The sequence below is a fragment of the Athene cunicularia genome (assembly GCF_003259725.1).
Source record: "Athene cunicularia isolate RWA chromosome 2 unlocalized genomic scaffold, athCun1 chr2_part1, whole genome shotgun sequence".
In the NCBI taxonomy this organism is placed as follows: Eukaryota; Metazoa; Chordata; class Aves; order Strigiformes; family Strigidae; genus Athene; species Athene cunicularia.
In genome coordinates, this window is record NW_020799095.1 from 57,813,164 (window position 1) to 57,840,181 (window position 27,018).

At 42.0% G+C, this 27,018-nt stretch overlaps 1 protein-coding gene across 5 annotated transcripts in view; it reads right to left on the reverse strand.

Moving 5' to 3' along the window:
- The window catches only part of ATXN1 (ataxin 1), a 230,247-nt gene that overhangs the window by 82,529 nt on the left and 120,700 nt on the right, over positions 1 to 27,018 (reverse strand). For 4 of the 5 annotated variants that reach the window (XM_026842212.1, XM_026842211.1, XM_026842213.1 and 1 more), the window contains one exon: positions 2,642 to 2,765. The gene's annotated coding sequence lies outside the window, so the exon portion shown is untranslated. Of the gene's footprint in view, positions 1 to 2,641; positions 2,766 to 23,245; positions 23,296 to 27,018 lie in introns of all 5 variants that reach the window. The other variant, XM_026842214.1, reaches the window with a different exon arrangement.

A 27,018-nucleotide genomic window follows, 5' to 3' on the forward strand; every position in this document is an offset into this window, starting at 1 on the left:
TGTTTGTGCTTGTGCGGCTAGCACTCCAAAAAAGCTGCAGCATATGTTTTCAGGATGGAAAAAAAACCTCAGGATACCTAAATCCTACCAGAAAATTACAAAACCGTATGCTGGAATTCGCAAGGTATGTCCTGCGAGAGCAAAGGAGCCTTGCCTTGCTTTGTTTTTACCCTTTACTAAGTGACATAAATGTTCCTCCTTAAGAAATCCTCTTGACATCCCTTTTTCTCTCTGCAAAAGAGGAATATGGACTTGATTTGTACAAGCTCTGCTATTCCAGAAATGTGCTTCATCTGAATGAGGAGAGAAGGAGAAAGGAAACAAGAAATTTGTACTGTTTAGTAAACAGGCAGTTTCTAGGTGGATACAAGACGCTGGTCCCAATTTACTGACCCCTTCCCTCCTCACACCCCCCTTCCTCTGAAATTTGCCTGGGTGGCAGGAGGAGGCAGTGGAAGGGATGAGAACAGCTACTGCTCACAATGTTCGGAAAGGTCTGATTGCTTTCCGCACATCTTAGCATGACAACACCTTACAAACTCTCAGGGAAGAGAGAGCAGTACTTTTCAGTAAAAACACTGTATGCCAGCATTTCCTTTCAGCTGAAACACCATACCTCCTCCTCTCTGGTATTCTTGTCTCCTCATGAGGATAAAGGAAAGAGGGAAGGAGAGAGGAGGAGCCTGGCCAACTGCCTCCTTCTTGCGGCACTGTCCTCCAAGCAGAAGCCAGGTGACAAAATACGCTTTCAAGGAACTTCTGAAGAGCTCTCCATCACCTACAAATGACTCCCCGAAAGAACCCAGTCCTAGGTGCCAGGAAGAAAGCTGTTCTCCAGAGCACTTCCTTTCCATCCATACCTGGTGAGAACAGTGCTGCTGCTTCTGTGTAAACCCAGGCCTCATGACTGCAATTTGGGGTCTTGGCACCGCAATAGCCGACTAGTGTGCTGTGCTTTAAGTGGGCTCATTTTAAACCATTTAGGACAGGAGCAAATGTAATAATCACACCGACAGCATCTTTGACAGATACTCTGTCGTGGCTGATGATCGCCTCCTTCTCCCATGCAGTTTATCTGGCGGATCTGGCACATCACATACCTTAGAGGACTCAAGGAATGCTCTCCTTGGCATGAGCTGGTGCTGCTGTTGCAATCAGTGGAGGTGATTGCAACATCTTGAACAAACATCTCCTGCTATCCCAACAGCTTTGCATGCTAGAACAGTTTTTTATTATTATTATTATTTAAGGCTGCCCTCCTCTGCTCTAGGATGTCAACGTGCAAAGTAAGCCCTTGTGGTTTCAAAGAAGTCTTTCAAAGTGTGGGAATAAGCTGATATGGCCACGTCTGCTTGGATACAGACAGTGAGAAGCTCCAGGTCTCAGAGGCCCCTTATTCATCTTAATGAGTTACTAACTTGGCAGCTTAGTGGTACTAGTAACTAACATCTCCAAATGTCAGCTTTGTTAACTATTTCACTGTAGATCAAAGCATGCGGGAAAGGGGAGAGATGATGAAGATTTTTCAGTGTCTTCTCTAACATTTATTTTCCAAGTGGCTCTTGAGAAAGCAGTACCACTTAGACTCTGTCTCAATCTGCTTCCCAAAGCCTGAACTGAAAGGGAAATGCAGAGCAGAGGAGGGCATCCAACTTTCAGGGAGCCAGAAGACATGCTCGGCAGTCAGAAAATATATTTATATTTACTAAATTTATGGAAAGTGCAAAAACTACTTTGCTTGAACTGGAAGAATCTGCAGCTGCTTTATCACTACTAACATCCTGAAGGACCACTGCATACTTTGGGCATAAGGATTTAAATACTAACTTACCTAATTCTGAAGTTCTCAAGGTTCCTTCTTAAGACAAAAGTAAGGATTATTCTCAAACCTGGCAAGCAGGTTTCCTCTGTTTATGAGGATGTTTACATTTGACCTGCACATTTGCCATTTTAACCCAGAAAAGCTGTGGGCTTCATGAGAAAAACAATGAACATAAAAATATGCCTTCTCTTTAGCTATCCCTCATGGTTATGTGACTGTGTTTTCCTCTGAAAGGTGTGCTACTCCAATTCCTATGAACACAAATCCCTGAGAGGAGTGTTTGTATTGAAAATACTCAAACTAATATAACAAACCAATCAAATGAATAGGAGTTAGGAATACCAGGCACAAATAACCACATTTGCATTCCTCTGATTTGAAAGTGGCCAAATAATTTCAACCATTGTATAAGCATGTATAAAACTCCTGAGTCTGACATGTAGATTGCTGAACCTTCCATAACATTTTTAATTCTTGTTATGCTACACAGTCCCAAGGCCTTCAAATGGAGGCCTACATACTTAACTAAAAACCGACAGTAATGTGTTAAATAACTGTAGCAGCCCATAGAAAAGAAACCCAGCATCTTTCCTTGGATAACACTATTCTGCCCATGAAGACATTAAAAAAAAAAAGAAAGAAAGAGGGAAAGAAATTCAAGTCTGGCTTTGCAGCCCAACCCAAACACATCTGCCTTTGGTTCCAGCAGAGTGAAAAGATGCTCAGTACATCACAGGGATGGGAGCAAACACTACAGTGCAGATACTGCCCCCCAAAAGACACAATGGCAAGTATACGTTATTGCTTTTAGGAACTCACAACATTCACTATGTTCTTCTTCAGGGAATTCTGGATTATCCTTTAGCATGAAGATTTTTCAGAATATGACGGATTGCTCACAGGTCCTCACTGGCTTTCCTCTTTCAAATAAAGTAAGATAGAGCTGTAAAAGAAAATCAAAACAAAGTAAGAAAGGAAAGCAAGGAATAAAAAAAAGAAAATCCATAGAGCTGCTTAGTAAGTGATTCCTCCATCTCCTTGAAGCAAATGAATTTTTAATGAGCTCCCAGGACAGAGATTCCAGTACAGAGTGAGTGTATGTCAAACACTGATTTGGATAGGAAGAGTCATTTGCGTTGTACTTATTACCAACAATTAAAACCCAGTTCAGAGTTGCTGAGGCAGATACATAATTAAAATAGTTCTTGAATACTTCTGTTACCATAACTAGAGGAAGAAAAAACTATTCAGGGTTCTCGTTTTGCAAAGTGTGCAAACAGTGCAGGGTGTGCAGAGAGATTCACACAGGAAGACTTTTTTCTCAATGAACTCTTCTAAGGGGATGCAAACACCTATCTATTTCTGTGGTTATCTGTAATATTGCAACAGAGGAGTACTGAAAACAAAATACACACACACTATTCCACAATAGGAAGTATTTTTCACATCTGAGATTTTTAAAATCGTGTGGTTTTTCATACTTATTTTTTGGCAGAATTTCTTTGTGGACCAACTCTTAATTTTTTTGACCCACTGTGCAAGGTATCAGACTATCCTCAGCCTTTTTACTGTGGTCTGAACAAACTGCTGTGCTTCATTTTTGTGTGAACCCCACACAGAATACTTAAAATAGAGTGTGTATTTCCACAAGGCCTGACATGAACATTTTTTTCCTTCAGCCAGGTTCCCATGGCCTACTTGTGTTTCCTACATTATTAGCTTCACTTTGTGCCACAAACCTTTCCTATCTCCTTGACATAAGATTCCTCAAACATTTCACATGTAATTCCAGGATTTGAGAGCATGGATCCCATCCTATCAGCACCATGGTGGAATCCACGTCCCCAAAACAAAAACGTATGCTGGGCAAAAGTCTACACCTGAGACAGTGCAAGCTCTCTTTACTTTCAGTGGAGGAAACCTGGGAACCTAGAAAATGATTAATTTGACCTATCTTAAGCATTTACTTTTAGACAGAATGAATCACTCTCTAGAAAGGTCTGCTTCTCTCCCTCTATAAAGTGAGTCTAGACACTGAGCTCAGATTAGATGGCTACAGATGAATGCAGATGAATCTCACCCTACGTAAAGGTATGAAACAAGTCACATGGACAAAAGCAGTTCATGGGTGAAGAGATGAGGGAAGGCAATGCAATTGCAACTATTCAAAAAAGTTTACACCCCTAAAGACAGTCTTAGTTGAACATACAAATCAACAACAAAACCTTCCAAAACCGAAACCAGTATTTGCCCAGCTGATTCAGCTTTGGTGTAAAGCTACTCCTGGATTTATTGTCTAAGGCCAAGGCCTCACAGATCAGCATCTGTGAGCCAGCGTCCAGCTGGTTAGGACTCTCCAAGGTGCACTGGCAGTCACGATGATAACCACTAGTCTTAGTTGCATGTGCCTGGTTCTCTCCCTGATGGATTGTAGCAATGCAAGACACCAGTTACAGAAGTCTTCCCAGCTTAAGAAACTCTAAACTGGAAGTACAGCTCCTGGGTGACAGAGGCACTGCAACCTCAAGGTCCTTCAGATACCCAGACCCTGGATACAGTTGTAGGACTTTGATAAACAGTTTCTCTCCTCTACTAAAATGCGACTCTGTCACTTATTTGACAGAAAAGCACACTATCAGACATAATCTGACAAGTTTTTTAACCCCAAACCTATTTTTAAGTCAACCCTGAAAATTTTGCCTAACCCACAACAATTTATTTTTAAGTCTTTTTTTTCCTTTAAATTATGTGAATACGAAGATTGAAAAAAAACAAAACCCAAGGCCAAAAAAAAATCTTAAAATTCCATTTCTTAAACTTCACCTCTTGTCATTCAACATTAAAGGGAACCTGAAAATGGAGTCCAAAGAACTAAGAGAAAATATTTAACATTTCTACCAAAATCAGATGGCTTCCAATTATTTTTAGCAAGAACAGGGAAGTTTACTCCAGGCGCACCTTGTCTCCCATACCAGATTTTGCAGTGCTTGCTTGTGTGGACTCCTCTGAGCCTCCCTGGAGAATCAGCTGCTTGGAAGACTGGGCTGAAACTCACCTCACTCAGTGAAAGTTCTTCCACTAACTTCAACAGGTGGGATTAGGATTTTGATTCTGTTCAAGTTAAACAAGGCTCTGATTGCCTATACCAGGGCGCCGATCACTGAAACAGGAGCGAGCGTTACATGCTAACTATGTAGTTATCTTGCTATCAGTCCGGAATTTATCTTGCAGCCCCCTGCCAGCACATGGACATGGGAACAAGTCACAAGCAGCATCCATGTGATACAGTGCAGTGATGCTCTGGGGCTGATATCCTTCTCCATGCACCCTTATTTCATAGGAAAGATGACATGAAGCAAGGTAGCCTACCCCTCAGGGAAAAAAGGGTGAGAGACCTTGTATTTACCATAGGATGCCTTTGCACCATGCACACAGCCAGTTATTATGGAGCAGATGACGTGCTGTAAATTCACAAGCTAGTTTAATCTGCTACAACTTGCTCACTTGACCTTACCCGTAGGCACTTCTTTCTGTGAGGGGCAAGGCACGTCTGCCTGCAAATGTTCCCAGACACTTTTATGCTTAAGATTTAAAGAGAGCATGGTACAAATTTCAGGACACACGGGAAGATATGCTGCTTCTCGAAGCATAATCCTTGCCTGAAGAGCAGAGTGCTCATTCCCTAACTGGGACTATCTTTTTACTATGCAGATCTGATGGGCTGTGATTGCATGCTCTTCTTGGAACATGCAGAAGTTGTAACTTGGAGGGACCATCAAGGAAGGCCAGTGTGCAGTCAGCTAGGTTTTAACCAGGCTTTGCAATTGAAGTTTCAACATGATCAGTGGATCATTATCACATACACAGCTACCTATCACATCTCGGCTATAAAGGGAAGTGTTATGCAAGTAAGCTGATTTTCATGGTCCTACAACATTATGGTTATTCAAATATCACAGCACAGTCCTGTCTCTGAGTGCTAAAAAGGACATTGAGTTGACAGATTATAAGTGTAATTGAAAGATGAACAGACCTCAAATCAAAGAACATGGAAGTACTTCTTGGGAGTATTTAGATACTAAAATTGGACCCTAGGGCAATCAACAAATAAGAACCATAGTACAAGCGAGCAACTGCAAATTGGCAAAACTGAAAACCAGAAGTCAGCTCTGTGCAATACCCTGTATTTGTTCCAATAAAAGGTCATGCTCTCCATCTTGCTTTGAAGAGCAGGCAGTGAGTGATCACCATTTTTCTAGCCCTTTCCTGCAGGTTTTTAATTGTCATTCCTTTCTCTCTTGCATCATGTAATTTGGTTTTCCTAATTCACAAATCAGCATAAGCTAATAAAACTGTTTAAGAGACGGCAACATTGTTCCCAAGTTGTTTCGTTGTTCACTATTATCCCACAACTAATCCTTCAACTCAAATAAAACTGTAATTCATTTCCTCCTTTATTCTCCCTCTGCATGAAATAGTTTTAGACAGGTTCAATCCTGCCCCACTGCAAATGGGAAAGGCGAGGTTGTATCTTCCTGGAGCGTGTGCGATTTCAATTACCTAATGTGCATATCATCTATCATGTCAGGAAAAAACTTTTAAATAATTTTCAACAGGTTTTGCTGATTTTATAGAAAAGATACTAAAGGAAATTCAAAAAAACAAAACAACCCACAAACCAGCTAAGAATTAAATATCTTTTAGATTTCAAGTTAATAAAAGCTTCTCTAAACCAGCCATGCCGAACTTTACCCGTCTGAAAAATCTCCTGACATTTTGTCTGTGTACAAAGGCTGCTCCTGATGGGGCTGAGTCATCTTTACATTAATTGTTCTGCTAGTGTAAAAAAGGCTTAAATCACAATTATGTCTACTTTAAGACTAAGGTGGAGGGATATTACCTTAGCGCAAAAGAGGTTTAATTTGCATAAAACAGGCAGGCTGATTTCTGTTTAGCATCCATTGCTCATCTGAGGCTTGATTCACCACGGCTTTGTCACATAAACAAGCACTTCCCATAGCTCTGTATATGGTCCATAGTGAAATGCCCAACTTGGTGTTACACCCACTTTGCGCAAGGTGAATAACTGTATCTGGGTGCAAGTGAATAGTAAATCACATTGTCAGCACTTTGCATACCCTGCAGGTCCTAAACCAGAAAAACAGCATGCAAATCGTGGGGCTCAGACAAGGAAGCAATCCATCCTGCCCTGCAATTTGCAATAGGGGAAAGAAGATAAATGTTACTTTCCCCAGCTCTGTGAACACATCCCTGTGCATCTTTCCTGCGTGAATGGCACTTCCAGTGCGAGTACTTACGGGAAAAATGAAGTGCTGCAGGATGGAAACATCTGTCTGCAAGCAAGAGACAGACAGGACCAGCATGTGGGGCTGAAGGGGTAAGGCTGCAGCTCACACCCTCCAGTGCAGGTTCTACTACTGAAGATGACCAGTAATTCTGCGCAACCAACGTTAACTGTTAGTCACCTAGAAATCAGTGTCCCAAGATTTAATCGAGAAAAACATTATTCATTATTATTTCATCCACAGCAGGTATTTTTCCTGACTTAAGGTTCAGGTAAACCACCCCTCATTTTAGCATCAGCTGATACAAGCAGACTGGGAATGGGATTTTCAGCCCTACTCACTGGACATCCATCCTTCCAAACCTGTTATCTGGAAACCATGAAAGCAGCTGTGTTCCCAGAGCAGTTCTTGCTGCTCTCATTACCCATTCCCTAACCCCAACACCTCCAAACAAGCGATCAGAAAACAGATGAATGTTCATCATTGGAGGGATAGTTGTAAATATGAAAACACACATGCCAGCTCAAACTCACACTCTCTGTTTACACCATGCCTAATAACAATACAAACACAAATCTGACTAGTACCTCTGAGACATCACCTTTACACAAATAACAGCAATCACAACCATACTAATTATTTTTACTTCAGTAATACCCAGGTCTTCCAGTATGACTTGAGGTTAAATTGTGCTTAGCCCTGTGCTTCACTTACTGTGCTTTGTTTCTAAGTTCCACAAGATTTTCCCCACAAAGAGAGTAATACATAAGGTATTAAAAGAGCAAGTAAAGAGGTGGGCAGTGGGTTCAACACACAATGCCACCAGATGAAAAGAAAACTAACAGGAGCATGTATAGATTGTTTTGTCTAAGAAGCAATAGTACAGAACTGAAAGAAGAAAAAACACCTCACAAATATCTTCTATCAGATGCCAATGACGTATTTTTTAATAAAAATCCATCATCCCATTACCATCAGCACTCCCTATTTGCCACGTTCTCATGGCTATCAAAACAGGAATAGGGGGAGGGAAGAGGGGGGATTTCAACACTGATTTACATTTCTCTTAGCATGACAACTTCCTTCATTCTCAGACAGAGGTTTTAAGTAAAAACAACTCTATTGCCTCTGTGTTTGTAACACAGTCATTCCTACAGGTCTTCTGAGCAGAAGAAATTGGAAAAAGAATGCAAATGGTCCATAATAATTCAGGCTCAGAGCCAGTAATGTTGAACAGATACAAGCAATAAAAATAACCACTCTGGATGCTTCTGTTACATGACATAAATATTTTTCTTTTTCTTTTGTGGAAGCTATTATACAAAAAATGCAGCTCAACTTTGAGTTGAGACAATGAGACTCCTGCATATTTGAGGAACTGCAGCGCCCCTGTAACTTGTTACAGATGAGAATGGGCTTAAGAGCTAGGCCTTGGTTAAATGGAGACATCTCAGAAAATGGCCACAGCTCTCCTGCAAAGAGAGAGTGTTGAAGGGGGAATCCAAACGCGGTGAGTCCCAAAGTGTAGCAGCACCAAAACCAACAGCTGAGGTTCTGTTTATTTGCAGTATTTTAACAAGCCAAAGATATACCGCCCAAAGAAGACAGTTCTGTGGGTTGTCACATTAACAAATACCAGCAAAAAGGCTCGACCTTTGGTGGCAGCAGTAATCCCAGCAGATGCCCACTGTACAGATTCCCTGGTGTCAGTAAAACTTGAGCTGGGGCTGTGGCCTTTGCCTCACCGGCCTCAACCACAGGTTCCCACAGCTATTCATCTGCCTACTTACACAAAGCTTTCAGGGAGCAGGTTCCCGCGGCCTCTACCTGTACAGTGGGTTGGGTTGAGAAGGACCTGAGTAACACAAGCCGTCAGGCCAGGGACACACACACGGGTACAGGCACAAACAACGCCACCACGTGAGCCTCGCTTCCTTAGGAAGCCAGCCCAGAACCCACCCTTAACCTTCTCCCTGCTTCCAGCGTGGCCACGTCTTCTGCGCTGCTGATGCAATGTGAAACACAGTGCTGGAAAACAAAGGCACTATTGACTAACTTTTTTGCAGGATTAAGATGACTATGCTAGTTTACAACAAAGATTTCAATGGTTTCAACACTGAGCACTAAGTAACAGGAACACGACTTGGCAATAAATCCAGAGATTACCTGTTGAAACATTAATGGCAAACACCTTTTGATGTGGGCTGCTTTATGTGGTGCAAAAGCCAGCACTGTAATTATGCATTTCCTTTCTATGAATCTAGTATTTAAAAGTAAAGTATTACTTGGGGGGTGCGCACTCGTATGTGTGTGTATGTGCCTGTGCGTGCATGCGTGTGTGTTACAGGAAATACTCTACAGCTGAGCCTTCAATTTACCAGCGTAGCTGCACGTAGTAAATCTGCAACAGGGGACCTCAGCCGTTTCATTCATCGTGCACCAAGCGGAGGGCTAAAACAATTGCCACACTTAAGACAAATGCCAGCATGAGTCATACCAGCCGGAGCGCAAACATGTTTGCTGTTGGGTGAGTCAGAATATCACATCCTGAATTCACAAACCTTCCTACAAATAATAATTTCTAAAATTGTTGCATTTCTTTAATATTTTTAAGTTATTTTAAGTGCAATGCAGAACCTATAAAGACTTTAATGACTACGAAGAAAATGTTTTTATCTTCTTCCCTTTTGTTCCTGATTACATGCACCTACCTATAGTAGTAGGCTGTCTACAGTGACTGAAGTGGTAATTGTGTCAATGCACACTTAGCAAAACACAAACATGGCTCAACATGGGTGCCAAATGAGCGATACACTTCCCCCCTCCCCCCCGCCCCCCAAAAGAGAGAACTAAACACAAGCCATAGGACCTTTCACTTACTGTATACGCTTTCCATATCAGCACTTCTTTGATGCTCTAATTCTGACGTGATTTAGCATGCTCAGCATTCAGAGAAAAGGAACATCATGCTGGCATGGGACACAGACCAGCTGAGGAAAGCGGTGAGAAATGCTGGGAAAGTGGTGAGAGAAGCCACGGCAACATTGCTGCCTGTGGGCAAGGAGGGACTGGGCCTGCCAACCATGCTCGATAGCATACGTACACACAGGAAAAGCATGGTCCCCGCTTCATTGAGTGCTCAGCCTCAATACAGCATACAGCGATCATTCCTCTCCAAGAATAAGAACATACCTGGTAACAAAATTAATGCACTGTAATAATTGGTATTGATTATCCATGACTGCCTTTAACTCAGGAAAGTATCTGAATCAGAAGTCATGCAAGTGCCTTTTGAAATAGGGCTGGACTTAAGGATATGGCCAAATTTATTTAGGAGAGTGCTGATAAAGATGTGTGATGTCTCTGAGAGCAAGGAAAAAAAATTGTGATTTTGTTTAAGGTTGGGAGGGGGTGTTTCTAACTTGATTTTCAGTTAGGAGTTTATTCTCGTCTTACACGAAAGGGAATTCACACACATACAAATCTCCTTACATCAAATCAAGACAGTCTTGCTTTCTCCTAATTGTTTTGTGGAATAACCACTTAGAAGTTCATTTCTGTTACCTTTCTCAGGCAAAATAAAAGGCCTTTTAGAAGAATTTTATTGCTAAAACAATGAAATTCTCCTGGGAACGACTTCGTTATGGAAATGAAGTGACAGCTTCTTTTATCTAGCCAAGCAGCAAGTCTGCATTTATAAAAGGCATTCTGTGCACGAAGTACAGTGAGTGGGAGGACATGAAAATGCTATTTTTAATCCAGATTTCAGCGTTCCTCCCATACAGATCTCCTGGAATAATAACAGCAACAACAATAATGATAATTAATAATGCCAAAAAAGGAGTATCATCTTAAAGGTGAGTGGCATGCCAGAAAGGAAATTGTAGTTAAGGACTTCTAAGATTTAGGGACAAATGTAATGTTCTTTCAAATAAACTGGAATTGTGCCATGAGTTTTACAGGATTTGAAATCTGCCCCCTAAATTTTATACTATAATTTTTTTAAAAGGCAATAAATTATCATTACGTGTAACATATGCTGCATCTCTACCATTTGTTTTCTTGTAGCAATTGTTTATTTTCAGAAACACCACTAAATGAAAAGTTAACTGTGGAGTTAATGCTGTCTCTATGTTTGGTTAAGTGACCATGACAGCTTTTAGATCTGGGGAAGAAAGCAAACCTTGAGAAAATCCAGGGGCAATCAATGTTTTCAAATGCAATGAGAACAAGGGTAGGATCCTGACTTTGGCCCAAAGCTTAAAAAAAAGACACTGGAAAGATCCTTTTCTGCTTCGCTGACCTTTGGACCTGTCCCTCTGGACACTGTCACAGAGCAAAGTCATTGAATTAATGCATACAGACGAAGTCTGGGCCAAATCCTTCATTCCTACCGGGAACACACCGGCTCCAGTGAACCTGATGTGTAACTATCCCAGGGCAGAAGTTAGCCCTGATTATTGCAAGATTGTTATTCAGTTGTGCTATCATCTACCAGTGGTAATTAGGACAAGGCTTTGTATTTCACACCTAATAAAAATTAACGAGAATGAGCAGGCAGTAACAAAATGTATGGGAGGCACATTCACAACGAGGTGCAACATAAAACCTGCTGGTGCGATCGCACTTGGAGTAACCCCACCACTGGAAAGCCCCCATTTCACGCGAAATTAGAGCAAACTGGAGAAATCACACACGCTGTCTCTCCCTCTCTTACACTCGGCAGCTCTAACACAGAAACACGTCGGAGTCTCGCACTGACTCATGTTTCAAACTCAGGAGCACTCCCAACACGCGCGCCTGCACACAAACCGCCTGCACACAAACCCCCTGCACACGCCCTCCCTGCACATCCCCTGTCTCACGCTGCTGCCACGGAGTACCAACCTTGACCAAGAGATTGCCCTCTATGTTTTTAGTCCAATGCAAAACCTCCATCAGCAGTAGCATGAAACGTGCAGGAACCAGCACCCTTGGCATGCTACCCCGCAGTGAACAATCAGCCACCTAACTACTCAGGTAGGATCTGTTTTTGAAAGCTATTAAGGACCATGCTTGGAGGCACTTCCACTCTCTCACCCTCCTATAAGACAAATTTTCATGCCATTAACCTTTATTTGCCTTTTATGCAGTAAAATTTAAGTCTATTAAAATACAGAGTTCCAATTCGATATTTTGATCACCTCCATCTGCTTCATGGGAAACGTATGGTGGTAAGAGAGAGAAAAAAATATGTAGGACTGGAATAAGTTAGCCCTGTTTTCCTTTTTTGTCCATTGCTTGCTGCCAAACACGGTTGCTGCTGGTCACTTGCCTAGCTCACTGCCAGCAAATGCTCAGCTGGGCATGTCACCAATGTTTAACCCTCAATAAAATTAAATCGCAATAATACTTTGCACTCATTTACGGTTTCACATATTACAAACACTGTAAAAAAAAAAAAATTAAGAGCACACTCTGTAACACCCCTGCAAGGTAAGTTGAGTATTATTATTCATGCCTTATGCAAAGGGAATTTCACTGGGGAAGGGATAATTGACTTGCCCAAAGCTATGCAACACAGGTGCTCCTGTTTCCTGGTTCCCTCCTTATTCCAACAGACCAGCTTCGGCCTCTCCTGAAATTCAGAGAGAGTTAGTCCCCTGTCTTCATTTCTACCTCTTTGTGCTGTTGATGGAAAGGAGGGAGCAAGGTCTCTTATACCCAGGGGTATAAGTAGTATGTGGATGGTGTCAGAGTGGTCCCTGGCTGCATTGGCTTGTGACAGGAGCAGAATCGACTGGACACACAACACTCCCGTTTCCACCTCCCTGCAATAAGCAAGGATTAGCTGCAGAGAAGAATTTGGTCCGCAAAATATTACAAGCCTTTTTCACAAAAGGCAACCAAGTTGTAGTCTCTGCATATGCCTTCTAGTACCACAGGGAGGACAGTAGAGGACTCAGCAGCATACATATAACACACACCTCTCCTCATACTCCTTTCCCTCAACCACAAAAAAGGGATGAACAAAATTGAACAAATAAAGCTTTTGTCCAGGATAAACAGCAGCAAGGCAGGAGCAGTGCCCACTGCCTGCTTTTGCGCCCTGCAGCCACCCTTGCCAACCATCATGTGGCAGAAAAGGCCACGCTGGGCTTGCCTGCAGCTGGTGCTGCTGCTGTCAGATGGACCTGAATTTTTTAACCACCTCTCAGAGGTGAAAACCCTCACGTCACAGGCTGGACAACAGAGTAATGTAGTCAGAGATCCTGTTACAACACCAGCTGCTCATCCTGCACCGCCACCGACAGCCACAGCGTAGGTGGGATCCAACCACACTTACTACGTCAGAAATCACAGTTTTTCTACCTGTAAAAGATCTGTACCCTTATGTGCAGTGACACAATTAAAGCAGAAACCTTACCTGCTAGCACTGTGGATGTAATTATCCTAGATAAAAAAAGGGCTTTTACTGGCAAAGCTCTTCCCAGTTAACAGACCTTTGATCAAAGCAATGAGACTGGAAAAGCACTTGAACACCTTCATCAGCTCCTGAGCTAAGACAAGGGTTAAGTAGAGGGGTTTATCTCACCTAACCTCTCACTTTTAACCACGTTTGGTTGGGCCAGGGCCAACTTAGTGTAACCAGATCCTCAGCCCTAGCTGCAGGTTTTGTTTGCCCTGAAGTGCTAGCTCAAGCCAAAGCCTCTTTAGCTATCCCACCTAGGAGTGCCATCACCCCTGCAGATCAGCAGATGAGCTCCACAGTTTAAGTGGATTAGCTGTGCTCAACAACCCCGCTACATCCAGTTCTCATGTCAGCAGCACTCAAGCTTCAATCAGCAATGATCTTATATTCAGCTGCTCCGGGAGGTTTTGCTGCAGAGGACTGAGCTGGGTTAAGGACAAAACTGAGCCATCCCCAGGTCCTAGGAGAAAGACAGGCTTGCAGCTTGGGCTTCGTAGGCATCCTAAGGGGCTCAGTGAGCCAGAAGTGTCTGCAAAGTTTGCCCCCTCCCACACCTTCTCTGGCACCAGGTTTTCGGGTTTCCACTACAGCCTGAAATTAGGATGAAAAATACCAGCCTGACACACCACACACTGCCTTGTCATGACTTCTTACACAAAATCCTCAGCAGCGGCACAAAGAAGAGCAGTACTTAAACTGACACAGTAACAGGATGCCCTCCTGATCCCACCTACCGCAGCCACCCATCTCAGACTGGAAGGAAGAGCCTCTGCTGTGTCTTAGCAGCTACAAAACTTGGTTCCAGCAAACTTCTGTGAATTGCAATTTCCCAGGTACACCATATCGTTCTCTCAGCCACTCCTCCCAAAGGCAGCAGGCAGAAGTGCCACATAACATAATCAGTGTGAAGTTGTAACAGTGTGGGAGAATGTGGCAATTCATGGAAAATGTCATGGACCAAAAGGTAATTAGCAGCAAGTCTAAATGCAGAAGCAGAAGGGAGTGGTTTCCTAACAAAACAAGCCTTGTTAAAAAAATAAAAAAAAAAAACACCCTAAAACTTGCTTTCCTCAAAAAAGCAGCATTCTCAGGAGACTGAAAGCATGTGAAAAAAAATACCTCTCTGAAGCTTTCTGTAAAGATTATTCTTTACAGATAGATTTGGCAGCCCTTTCTGCTCTGTCTCCTAATGCTATTGAGTATAACTATGGTAAGTCAATAAGCAAAGCCACTCAAAGTTTTTATTTTGAGGTTTTCTAGGCCAAGAGAGGAAGCAGTGTGATAGGAAAGTTTTCAGAAGTGGGAGTTGTGCCTGCTTTGCTTCTAATTGTAGTGAAACTGTCAACCTCTGCGTTGTGTTTCAAGACTTTACACTTCAAAATCATTCCCTCTGTGCTTTGAATTGCTTACTTTTAAGCTAACTACTTCTAAAAGTGCTGTTTAAAAAAATGACATCTTCAACCACATTTAACGTTGAGAATAAATCTAAATTTGCAAAGTCTCATTGGGTCCTTGCAAAAGTGCAGATTTTTTTTTTTTTATCATACTTGACAGCCAATCTCTTGGAAATGATTTGTGGGGAAATTTAGTTTAAATTACTTCATATCAAGGCATTTAAGAGAAAATGTGTTTTTTGTTGTAAGCTAAAAATAATGATGTTCTTTTTACCTTAGATACAAAAACCCCCTCAACATTCAAGCAGCAAACAAGACTGAAAGCAATTAGTAAACTTACAACCTAAAATCCCACCTATGTGCAGACGTATTAATCGTATTTCAGAACGAGCTCCAGGCGCACGTGGCTAAAAAAACCTCACTAGGCTGACTTACCTTCTCCCTTGTAAACCGCCAAAGGAGAAAGCAAGTCCACGTACTAATGTGAGAATTACAGGCACTCACTCACCGCCCTTGGAAAGATGTTCTCTGTCTTTGAGCACTAAACTTGGGGCATCACCCCACCAATGACAGAATGGTAAATTCGTAGATACGCTGATGTGCTAAATTTCTCTTCAGTGCCCAGACCTGATCAAGTAAGGAGACAGATACCTGCCAAACTGCAAGGACCTGAGGGAGCCCAGTGCTTTCCAAGTGCCCCTGCATACATTCAAATTTCAGGGTAATGAGGAAGCCATGGTCCTTTCGTGGTGTCATGACACAAAGAATAATTACATTGCTTTGGCTTTAATGATTTTAAAATAAGGAAGATCATTTGGGGAGAGTAAAGACAATTAGGCTCAGTAAGGCACAGACATATTTACACTTTGTTGCTCAATATGTTAAAATCAATTCAGGGTAAACGTTTACTGCTAAATATTTGGGGAGATGGAGAATAGTCATGTAAAGCAGCTCAGAGCATGAAGGCTCAGAGTCAGCTCAGCCAGAAGCCATCTTCTAGCTAGTGTGACTGTGCCCAGCACAAGGAAGACCCAAGACTGACTCCAATTCCTGAGTAATGCTTTCACCAAACAGAAAACTGTACTGTACCTTGTGGGGCTGAACGACTTTGAAGTATTATCTTGAGGTCTGCTGAAGTCTGAGGTGTTCCAGATGCCAGGTTTCAATTTAAGCTAATCTATTTTTCATATCCTTCTCCTGGACTCTCATCCCTCTGGTTTAAAGCAGGACAGCACAGTATTTAAGCCTTGAAAAAAACCTCCTAACATTGCTCACAAATTACTCCCCCTTGTAACATTTGGAGATCACATTGATCACCTTGCAAGGAAGTCCCATCCCGCTCTTAGCTCACCGCATGATGGATGCTTGGCTGGGACAAGCTGAGGTGCCACAAACAAGTTCACCATCTTGGCACTGGTTATTGCTGCACTTGGGAAGCAGGGATATGTGGCCTTCTCTCTGCACTCCTCCCATCACCATTTCTCCATGCATGGATATGATTCGTCCCCATCTCTTCCCAGTCCAACAAAAAAAAAAGCCTTAACCAGACAGGAGCAATACTGGCAAACTGCCTTCTACTCCAAACTCCAGCACCAGCTTGGGCAAGAAGTGAGGAAACACAGCCATGTCACATGGGAAACAGCTGATCTATCGCAAACAACAGCCAGCAACCCTTTTCACTAACCAGAAAGTGCCCAACCCAATTCTAGTTTCCAAGTGGAAAGGCTGCCCTCTGCTCCCCCTGCAGACTCCAACAGAGCCGGATCACCTTCTCAAATATCCCTTGTCTGCCACAGCAGTCCAACAAACATTACCATCTGATCGCTCCCACAGTACACAAATCCCTTCCTGGCTTGGCATAAGATGAGTACAAAGTTTTTGCTAATCTTGCATTTATTTTAAATCCCACCCACCCCACCACCCCACCCCTGTCATGTGAATTATTGCTGTTTCCCAGCATCAAAGAGTTAATGGAAGAAAGAACCAACCTAGCATGTGCTTCATGGAAGGGTAAGTGGACTGGCCAGCTACCAAAGCAGATTGTTAAAGACTGCACCAAGCTCCTGATTTTTTTCCCTTGACTGCAATAAATGTAAAAACTGAATGTGGACATAAATATAAACCTAGACCACAACTGCTCATAAAGCAAAGTCTTTGTACTTGCACAACTGCTGTTAACTGTACACAAAATACTTAAATTTCATGAATTCTCCGACATTCAAAAGCTGACCTGCAGCCCGCCCGAGGCAGCCAATGTGAACTGCGTGCTCAGCAGAATTGCACATTAAAGACAGAGGAGAAACAGATTATGCTATACTACAAAATCAGACTGCTAGGAAAGTGAATCATTTGTGCAAGCACTGTTAAATGCTCAGAGTATTTTGGGCACACTTCACCACAGTGGATTAAAACACATTTATTGTGGTTCTCATCTGAAAGGCAGCACTAGGTGGTAACAGGTTCATGTTATTTTCCCCCTTCATTACAGGCATGAGCAAAACTGGTGCCTTTAGGTCTCTGATACTCCACTATTACACTTTTATATTTAATTAATTGAGACTACTCTGTTATTTGAAAATTTTTATATTCCTTCAATCGCATTAATAGCTTGGAGGAGCGTCTGTGTGTTCGCACATCATTTCTTATCAAAATCTCTCAGGAAGCTTCAGCTGTAGATCTCGGCCATAAGCATTTGCATTTCTTTTCAGAAGATAACTGAATTCTGATATAGTAATCTAATTTTAACTTATTTCTTGGCACATGTTGTCAGAAATGGATTGTGTTTTAGTGGAGTTCCCTTGGTTAATTATTGCCAAATTGTTTGAAGGTTTTTCCATCACAAATCTGGTGTAAGCAGCTAGGACCTACCTAACAGGACTCCACCTCTAAACAGCTTCACTTTGAATGTCATAAATCACCTTGGGCCAGCTTATTTCTATGTTGATTCATGCTCTGCTCCCCCCAAGGAAGCAACCTCCCCCAAGGAAGACAACTCAGGGACCCACTTGTCCCAAACCCACTCATCTCTTGTTTTAGATTCCTTCCTATTTCAAGTCTACCATAACTGACCTGAAAACTGGCATGAAATCCACTCTGCAATGTGACTAGTGACCCCTTCTACAGTCTGTATTATTATTATTTACATGACCATTATTAATGTTAGCAAAATATTTTAATTTACACTGCTAGCAAATTCAATTTTCACATCTATCATCAACAGAATTAAGCATAAAAATAGACATTTATTACATGTTGGGCTTGGAGACACAAAAAGAAGAAGTGTATTTTATAGTTGGCCCCATGGCATCTATGGCTAATACTGCAACCTCAAGTTAAGCAGAAGTCTGTGGTAACCCAGTCTATTTTCAGTTACCCAGTCTTTTCATAGTAAATGACTAATTAAATTAAAAAAAAAAAAACAAAACAAAAAAAAACCAACCAAAAAAAACCCCAAACCAAACCTTAGGATAAAAATTCATGCTCAGATTTCAAAGCCCCAAGTTTGTTGCAAGGTGTGCTAGTAGATCATGCTTAGAGTATTTCATACATAAAATCAAGAATTTGGGGTGCTTCTGCTCAGGGGTGCTTAAATTTGTGATTCAGGTGGAGGGCCATCTTCAACAGAAAAAAAAAAAAAACAACCTCTCTGCAATAAAATGGTAAAAATTAAAGTTGGATCTTTGGGTTGAGAAGTGCAGTGATTTTGCACAGGAATTGCACACACCCCATCTACTGGCTTTTTGGAAGACTGAGAATTGTAACAGCGGCAAGGCGAGTTTACCTTGCATTGAATTTATTTACTGAGCAATCGATGCCTGTGAGCTTAGAGCTTGATGAAGATACAGAAGACAACCACCTATCCCAGGTGAGCCACAAAGCCACAAAGCCATCCGGAACTGCCAAAACTGTTAAGAGCCTGGTACAATGGTACACACACAGATCACAGGCTAAAAAAAAAAGTCACCCAAATCATCATAGCATCTTTCATGTTACAACAGAAACATAACAGAGGAGTCGGAGGAGAAAATATTCCAGTTGACAAAGGCCTTGGTTGTGCTGCATGCCTGCTGTGGGGCCTGCCTTGCTGCCCTTAGAGCAGATGTAGGGGTAACAACCAGCAGAACAGATAAAGGCAGCAGACATGCACCCACAGAAGAGACGTCGGTCAGTGTTGCTGTTGTGCCACCACTGCGGCACTTGGGGAGCAGAGCCACTGTAATTTTTAATTTAAGGTTGCATGCCACTTCATTAGAAGAATTCACAACAGACTTCAGTCACCAAGTCAAAAAGGGAACACGGGTTATGCTGTGGCCATCAGGATGTTTGATCATGTCAAATCAAAGAATCTGCTCAGCTCTTCTGAAAGCTACCCAAAGCCAGTGCAATCTCCCACACCTCTAGTAGTCTGCAATGCTGTAATAGCAGGTGGCAAAAGTACAGAGATTAAATCCAGTGCTAACAGCAGCGGGGAACATAGATAGTTTTGCCACTGGAGTGCCTGGTTGTGACATATTTTTCTCAACAAATTAGTAAAGCTAATATACCCACACTGCAATGCCAAGGATATCAGGGCAGAGTTTGCCTGTTCATTTCTAACTCCAGAGTTGCAGGCAGGGGCTCACAGAAGTGGCCAGCACAACCATATCATTGATCTGTAGTCTTAGGAGACTAAATACACTGAAATCTGTCAATACACTCTTTACATTAACGTGAAATTTTCACAGGTGGGTAGGCTGTTACTGACAGCTGTACTGAGATACATGGTGATCCATGATTTGGATCAGGGTGAGTCTCAACCCCTTTTCACTTGTGACCCACCCTGGATTTCAAATGCATTTGAACACTTAGGAAGCATGGGGTATTAATATGCCAGTGCTCTGTCACACAGATGTATAATAGATATGATTTCTAGCAAAAGCTGAAATCAAATAAATTTTATTTGCATATAGGGTCAGTGCTGTTCTGAAAACAGAATTTCCAGGTATCTGTGATGTTCAGAGGAACTCACTGTTGCAGAAAGAAAGTCTTTTGCACAGCAAATAAAGTCCCTTATTTGCTGCTGTCCTCATCATGGCCCAAAGTCTGCTATAGCATCCAGTGCAACTTCAGCAGAGTGGCCTGGGGTGAGAGTGATGTAATGCACTGAATGTCCAATTTTCAAAAAACAGATCAAATTTATTTTTAAAATACCGTCTTTACTCAAAGCATTTAAAACCAACCATTTGGTAAAAGGCTTTGTTGCTGTTGACCCCTTGTTTCCATTTTCTGTGCCAAAGTTGTGAAGTTATAGTACCGTTTTAAGCTGTACACCAGCCAAGGAGAACACGGTGCTATGAAACTGGTATTTGTGTTTTGTCAGTACTGGCAAAGGTGTGTCTGCACAAAGCTGTGATAACTGTCACCACCTCAGAGCAATTTAGATCTTTGCTTGTTTGTGTGCCAGGCAATCTTAAGAGCTATAGATTTCTCGCTTCTAAGCACTAATATCTCAGTAACTTCAGCTATAAAAATTCCTCAAATTAAAATAGCATCTTCATCAATTTCTAGGAATACACCACAGTTTGGAAGACACATTATTCCAGTGCTCACTTTCTTCTGGACACAAAGGCATCCTAGAGGTCTTAAAATTCAGCCCTTCTTCAGCTCCAGCTGGAACTGGACCAAGTGTCCAGTGCTGGCACCAGGCCCACTGCAGTGCCAGAGCATTTCAGAAATTAATCCAATAGCTGGGGAGGTGTTTTTAGGAACCCTTTGCAGAAGACACCTCTGCCAACAAGGTTCAGTGAGGTTTCTGCTGGTGACTTGAGAAGACATATTGAGTGTCAACTGGTATGTTTATCTTCTTTAAACATGGAACTTCCTTTCAAACATCTGATAGGGCAGATTACTTGTTTAATACTAATGGAAACTGACCAAAAAAAGACCCTAGATTATTTGGCTGGCATTCCTTAAAACCTTTTTCTGCTTTAGTTTCCATGCAAAATATATCAAAAGAATATTCCTAACAATGGAAAGCCTATAAACTAAGCATTTAAGGAGATGAAGAAAATTACATTTAAAACTGGGTTTTGGATAAAAAGGCCAGAAACCAACTTAAGGACCAGCTCCACAGATTTTCACAAGAGATACTTTGGAAAATAAAATATAGGGAAACATGCTATATAAGGACATCTGAAAATGCCATTCCTTATCTACAAAGGCATTTTTTTCTCTCAATTGCCATCACGGTTCATTTGGCTAGGGACAAAAGTGGCTGGCAAGCTAGTGTAAAAACGGAACAAGTGAATGGTGGCATTTTAAGCACTGTCTCTAAGCGAAGATAAACAGCAATGGTCAAATGACAACCAGCCAGTTCTCTCTCCATGGCTATTTGAAGGGACAATGGCAGGTAACCACCTGGAACCAAGGCTGTCAATCCATTTAAATGCAGAAATGCTTTCATAATTTCAAGGCAGCAAGTATTTCCTTTTGTCTGCACACTTTTTAGAAAACATGAACAGTAAGTACAGAACATAGATGCCTGTTAACAAAGCCAACAACAATTACTGCTATGTCTAAGAATCAACAAAAAACCCCACATACCAGTGTATTCCAAAGGCATTCGCTCACAAAGCAAACTCACTCCACGCAAGCCCAAGCACAGAAACCCGATAGTATCTTGTGATTTATGTTCTCTCAGCAGGTTGTACTGGGTCCTCCAGATTCCGGGCTTGCCTTTGAAAGCAATTAAGTTTCTAGCACTTCTGGGAGCGACAAAAGCTCTCACTATGAAAACCTGCATGCTGCACTCTCGCGGAGTCTGCAGCCTGTCAGACTGAAACAACAGCACCAAGAGAGGTGTGAACTTCCCCCACTTAACTCATCTGGGAGCTTAGTATGTGAAGGGCCTTCTCTAAACTTCGAAGCTATTTCCAAATTACGTCTTTGTCCAGTGCCCAAACAGCCAGCTGCCTCTGTGACTTGGAGAACATCTGCAAAGCCCCCTCTCTGCCTGGACAGAAAAGTCCCTTTCCTCACCAGACTGCACACATGAAACTCTGCAAGTTCAGCTAGTGGGAACTATTCTAATTATTCAGCAAGACAGCGTACCCTTACTTACATTACAGCATGTCCAGAAACTGCAACAAAACCTGGGTCCTGCTCTGCTACGTGCTGTACAAACACACATTGGGAGACAGCACCTTCTCCATGGAGTTTACAACTTGCACACAGTAAGCTGTACCTAAGGGAATGCAAGGGCAAGAACCATGTAGACAGAAGTGAGCAATAGCCATTTCACCCAACTAGTGTCTGAATGTTGCTTCTGAATTATTATAGTACAAGAAAGCTGTCTGATCAAAAAATAGATCTGTGATATGCCCCTGGCTGAATAAAACAAACAGAATAGCTGCAAAGTCAAACTACTAAACAACCCTGCCCCAGCACGAAAGGCCCCAGCACAGTTCAAACATCAGACTGCCTGGACAAGGTGCAAGATTTTTACCTCCTCAAGAAAAAAAAAAAAATAAAAAAAAATAAAATAAAAAAAAAAATATATATATATATATATATATATATATATATATATAAAAAGCAAAGTAATTTACCATCACTGTACTTACTCTAGCTATACTACAGACAGAAACTATCTCATGAAGCTAGAGCTAGAGCAGTGAGACAGGTTGACAAGGCAGCCAGGTGCACAGAATGGCATACACCGATGGTACACTGACAGGCTCCGCAGGAGCTGCCCAGACACCAGATCTTAGCCCTCAGTAAACGCAGACAGACAACAGGCAGGGTGGTGAGCCACCTCTTGTTTACCAAAAGGCACCCAGGCCTAACAGCGCACACAAGGGCAGTTACTAAGGGGTCACTCTTACACAGGGAGTTCACACGTCACTTACTCTGTGGCAAGCAAACTTGCTAAGACCAACATTTTCTCACATGTCAATTTATTTCTGCACCTTAGAGTCTGCGTGATTTGCTTTCAGAGTTGCTGAATCCTCATAAATCCAAACAAAATCAGCTGGAGCAATACTTAGTACCCTAGGAAGTCACCAACAGGTGTTCTGATAATTTTGGTTTTTACTTATGAATGTATCTGTTTCCTCTGTTATCCAGTAAGACACCCAACTCCTAGAAGACTGTGCAAGTAAGAGACATAGATAATTTCAACCAATGTCATTTTCAAAATTAAAGCCTAGTTATGAGAGTTAATTCAGTTCTGTTTCCTTGCTGACAAAATCTGTGGTTTCATAGCTATATATACATTTTTTTATATCTCTCTCACCTGTTGCTATGCAAGGACTTACAAATGCAGGGGAATGATTTATCAGAGACCTGCAAAAAATGACCAGACAGGATTTTCTATCACATTTAGAAGACTAGGTAAGTTACAAAACATTTTCCCTTTTATCTCCTTCAGTTAAAGTTGCAGTCACTTTTCACAGCCAGAGGTGAACATTTGTGGAGACAGAAGCATACTGGCAGAAAGGTAAGATGTTTTAATCCTTTAAACTGTCTTTAAAGTGCTTCATATCTTTGGACAGAAAGTACTAAGCAACTGTGAACTTGGTTGCAAACAGTTCATTACACACACAAACACATACAGACCTGTCAAAAATCTTAAGTCAAGAACTAAAAGACATGGAAATACCAGAAATACGATCAATTGTGCAACATTTCATCTTCTTTCTTAATTTTATGTTCACGCAGGTTTTGTTTTTTTTTTTTTCACAGGAAATGGTACCATTCATGGTATAGTAGAGCTAGTGTTACTGAATAAGCAACACTTGGTAGTTTGCTTCATTCTCACTGTTAAAAATGGTCCTAAAACCATTGCTTTATAAACAGAACAAACTACTTCCTCATAGGTTATTTTCTGGCTGTCACCATATTACCTAATTGCCTGATATACTAAAATTAGCACATGTTCACAACATCTCTGTGAGCAGGCTTCTTCCCCATCACACAGACAGAACTGAGACTCAGACACTGAGGTTGTGGACAAAGGTCCCTTCCAAACCCAGCTACGACGCTTGATGAGGTTTTCCTCCCACATGTGCTCGGCACCAGCTGCCCCTCTTCCTGTGATGACTGTCTCCCTTCAGAAGTGCTAGAAGTCTGGTGTAAAAGCGTTTTGTAATCCGTTATGGTGAAAATAAACTGAAGTGGTTACAAACTACTCTTTACACTCTTCTATGCTAACCCAGTTTTGCCTCCAACCAGCTGAGGAGCACTTACTCCACCCCAGAGCAGACCAAAGAGGGTCATTTCTAAGGGCATTACTACAGTCATTTCTACAGTGAGCATTGTGGAAGTTTGTGTTGACACAGGCAGACCTGAGAGAGGACATCTGCATGTAGCTACAGGTCAGAATCATTAACAGGACTGAAACTTTTAAATGCAAACAAACAGACCTCTTCCATTGAGGGCACTGAGGTGACTGCTAGCAGAAACAGAGGACTGGACCTCACGTGAACCAAAACTGCAGGATTAAGACACACCACAGGGACAGCAAGACTAAGGGGTGTGAACAAGTGGAAGGAGATGCATTCACACGAGGTACTGCTGCCAGCAAGACACGTGTTGCATCATGTTGTTGGAGATTGCTTCTCCACCACTGAGCTGCTTGAAGAAACTGCATGAATGCTCCTCATCCACTTCAGTATGAAGTTAGTCACTTTGAACACACTTAGCAGCAGTTTAAGCTAAACTGTGTGGTTTCACACCAGGGTTTTTGCACTGATGCAGAAGGACAGCACTTGCGTAATTCAGTTTGCTGTCTCAGTGGGGCTACGAGGCTCTATCAAGCCCTTGGACTGTAACAACCAACCAGAGGTAGAACAGTCTTGTATCTTCACACTAGAGAGCACAAGCAGCACCCAACAGCAGCCTCGGGAATCACAAACTCTACCCCAATGTACAGAACAGAAATTTCCCTCTGACCTTCTGTGGCTTCAGTCCTGCTGCTTACCTCCTCAGACTCTTTACCCCATCCTCTTTCTGGATCCTAAACTTCATCCCAATCCCATCACACAATCCACCCTTGACAGTCACACCAGCTCCAAAATGCTGTCCCCACACTTGGTGCTTGCAGCCATAACCTCCCTCACATCTCCTTGTTCAGACAGTCCCATGTTCCCCAACACTTCTCCTGAACACATCTCCCATATCTTGTGTTCTCTCTCCATCCTTTCTTCCTGCTCCACCCTGTCTGGGCAACCAACAGCTTTGCTAAAACATGGAAGGACAGTCTCCTTCCTCTTGCTTCCTACGCCTAGGACCACAGCACTCCTTGGGAGACAGATGTAGCGATATCAAAGCAAGACCTTCAGCTTTAAAATACAGTATGTTCAGTGCAGCACTACCTAACGAGCTCCTGCTGTGTAGGTACAAAATGAGACATTTCAGAGTTTATAAACTGAATGATTATGGAAACATTTTCCTGCAAATGAGAAGGTACATCCCTAACACTGGGGCAACACTACACCCAAATTTCAAATATCCACCCCCAAATGTGAATGTGCTGCACAGCTACCCAATGAAATAGCTGGCCCATTTTTAAAAAAAGGTATAAAAATGCAGGGGTTTGCGTCTTGTCCTCAAGACAACCTGAATCATTCATGCTGAAATGTAGAAAGGAAGAAAAATCAACATGAAACTTCCACTGAGTTTGGAAAAACGTCACTTTAAAAGGTTATCCTGGAAAAATACTAAATGTTGTGCAATGCTGATTGTAAGCAGTTCAGCCAGACTTCTTACATTATTTGCTATTCCCTACAGTTATTACTGAGAAAGTCCCTTAAACAAATCCATGATGTAGAATAAAAATGAAAGAAGATTATAGGCTCCAGTGATGTCTGGACATATCTCAACAGGAGAAATACAGACTGTAATAAAGAAGATGCCTATTAATGAGGCAACAGATGGTGAACATGAAAGACAAGACATCGTTGTGTGCAGATATTTTTTGATTCAGATATGCAAGAGACAGGAAATCCAAGTGTCACAGTCACAGCCTATTTACAAAAGTGAGGTGGAAGTGTTGATTGGTTTCTATAGACACAAACATTGATACTCACTCTAGAATCAAACAATTGTTCTTACAACTGGAAGTAAGGTCAAACTCTGATCATTGTAGTTCAGCAGACACAGAAAGACAGCAAGAAAATCCTGTTGATATATAACCTTCACCATATAAGCATGAGATGATTCAGCTACAAGAAAGCAAATAAAATTACCTTAAAGCAAACATTTAGTTCTTTCTTCATAAAAATACGTAGCTTTTCAGCAGATGACTCAAATGTGAAAGTTTGTGGTCTTTGTTCTGGCAGCCAGGCAAACTGGATTCTGATCCACTATGCAAATGACTCAAGTGTTTTTCATTTTCTAGGGTGCCAGTTGCACTCCTGAACCCCCTGCAAGGGAACCATCACTGCTGCTGAGCCTCAGAAGAAAAGAGCAACACGATATGAAACATTTTTTCCCCAAAGGTGACTACAACCCAGTTTTATGGCATAACAGAGAGAGGAGTTGTAAAGCCACTTTCTCCTCATGTAACACTCTGAAATAGAGGTAAAAGGTCTAATTTTCTATTTTATTGAAAGAGAGGTAGGCAGGCAGATTCTCTCATGAAACATTTCAAATTTGTGCTTTGCAAGCATCAAGACTGATAACAGACCTCTTAAGATTTTAAGAAAGATGTACAAGCAGAGGAAGAAAGAAAAATTTAAAACAGGTCTTGCTTACATGGGATCTTTCCCTTTGTTGGATGGGACCTTCCTGTGAGGACAAACTTCACTTGTGGGCCTTGGTGCTTACTACTTATTCTCCTCCCCACAACAAGATGAGAAGCATGTGGTGGCAGGAATGATTTAAAAACCAGAAGAGCCTTAAGGAGCAGCAGGCAGGCAGCCTCCAAATGCAGGGATCAGTGGAGCTACAGATGGGCTGATCTCTCAGGCTCTCCACTGGAAACCAGGAAGCCGTGAACAGGTCTTCAGATGGTCTTAAAGCACTGCTGAGACTTTCTGAAAGCCTCTTAAGATAAAAGTCAGGGAT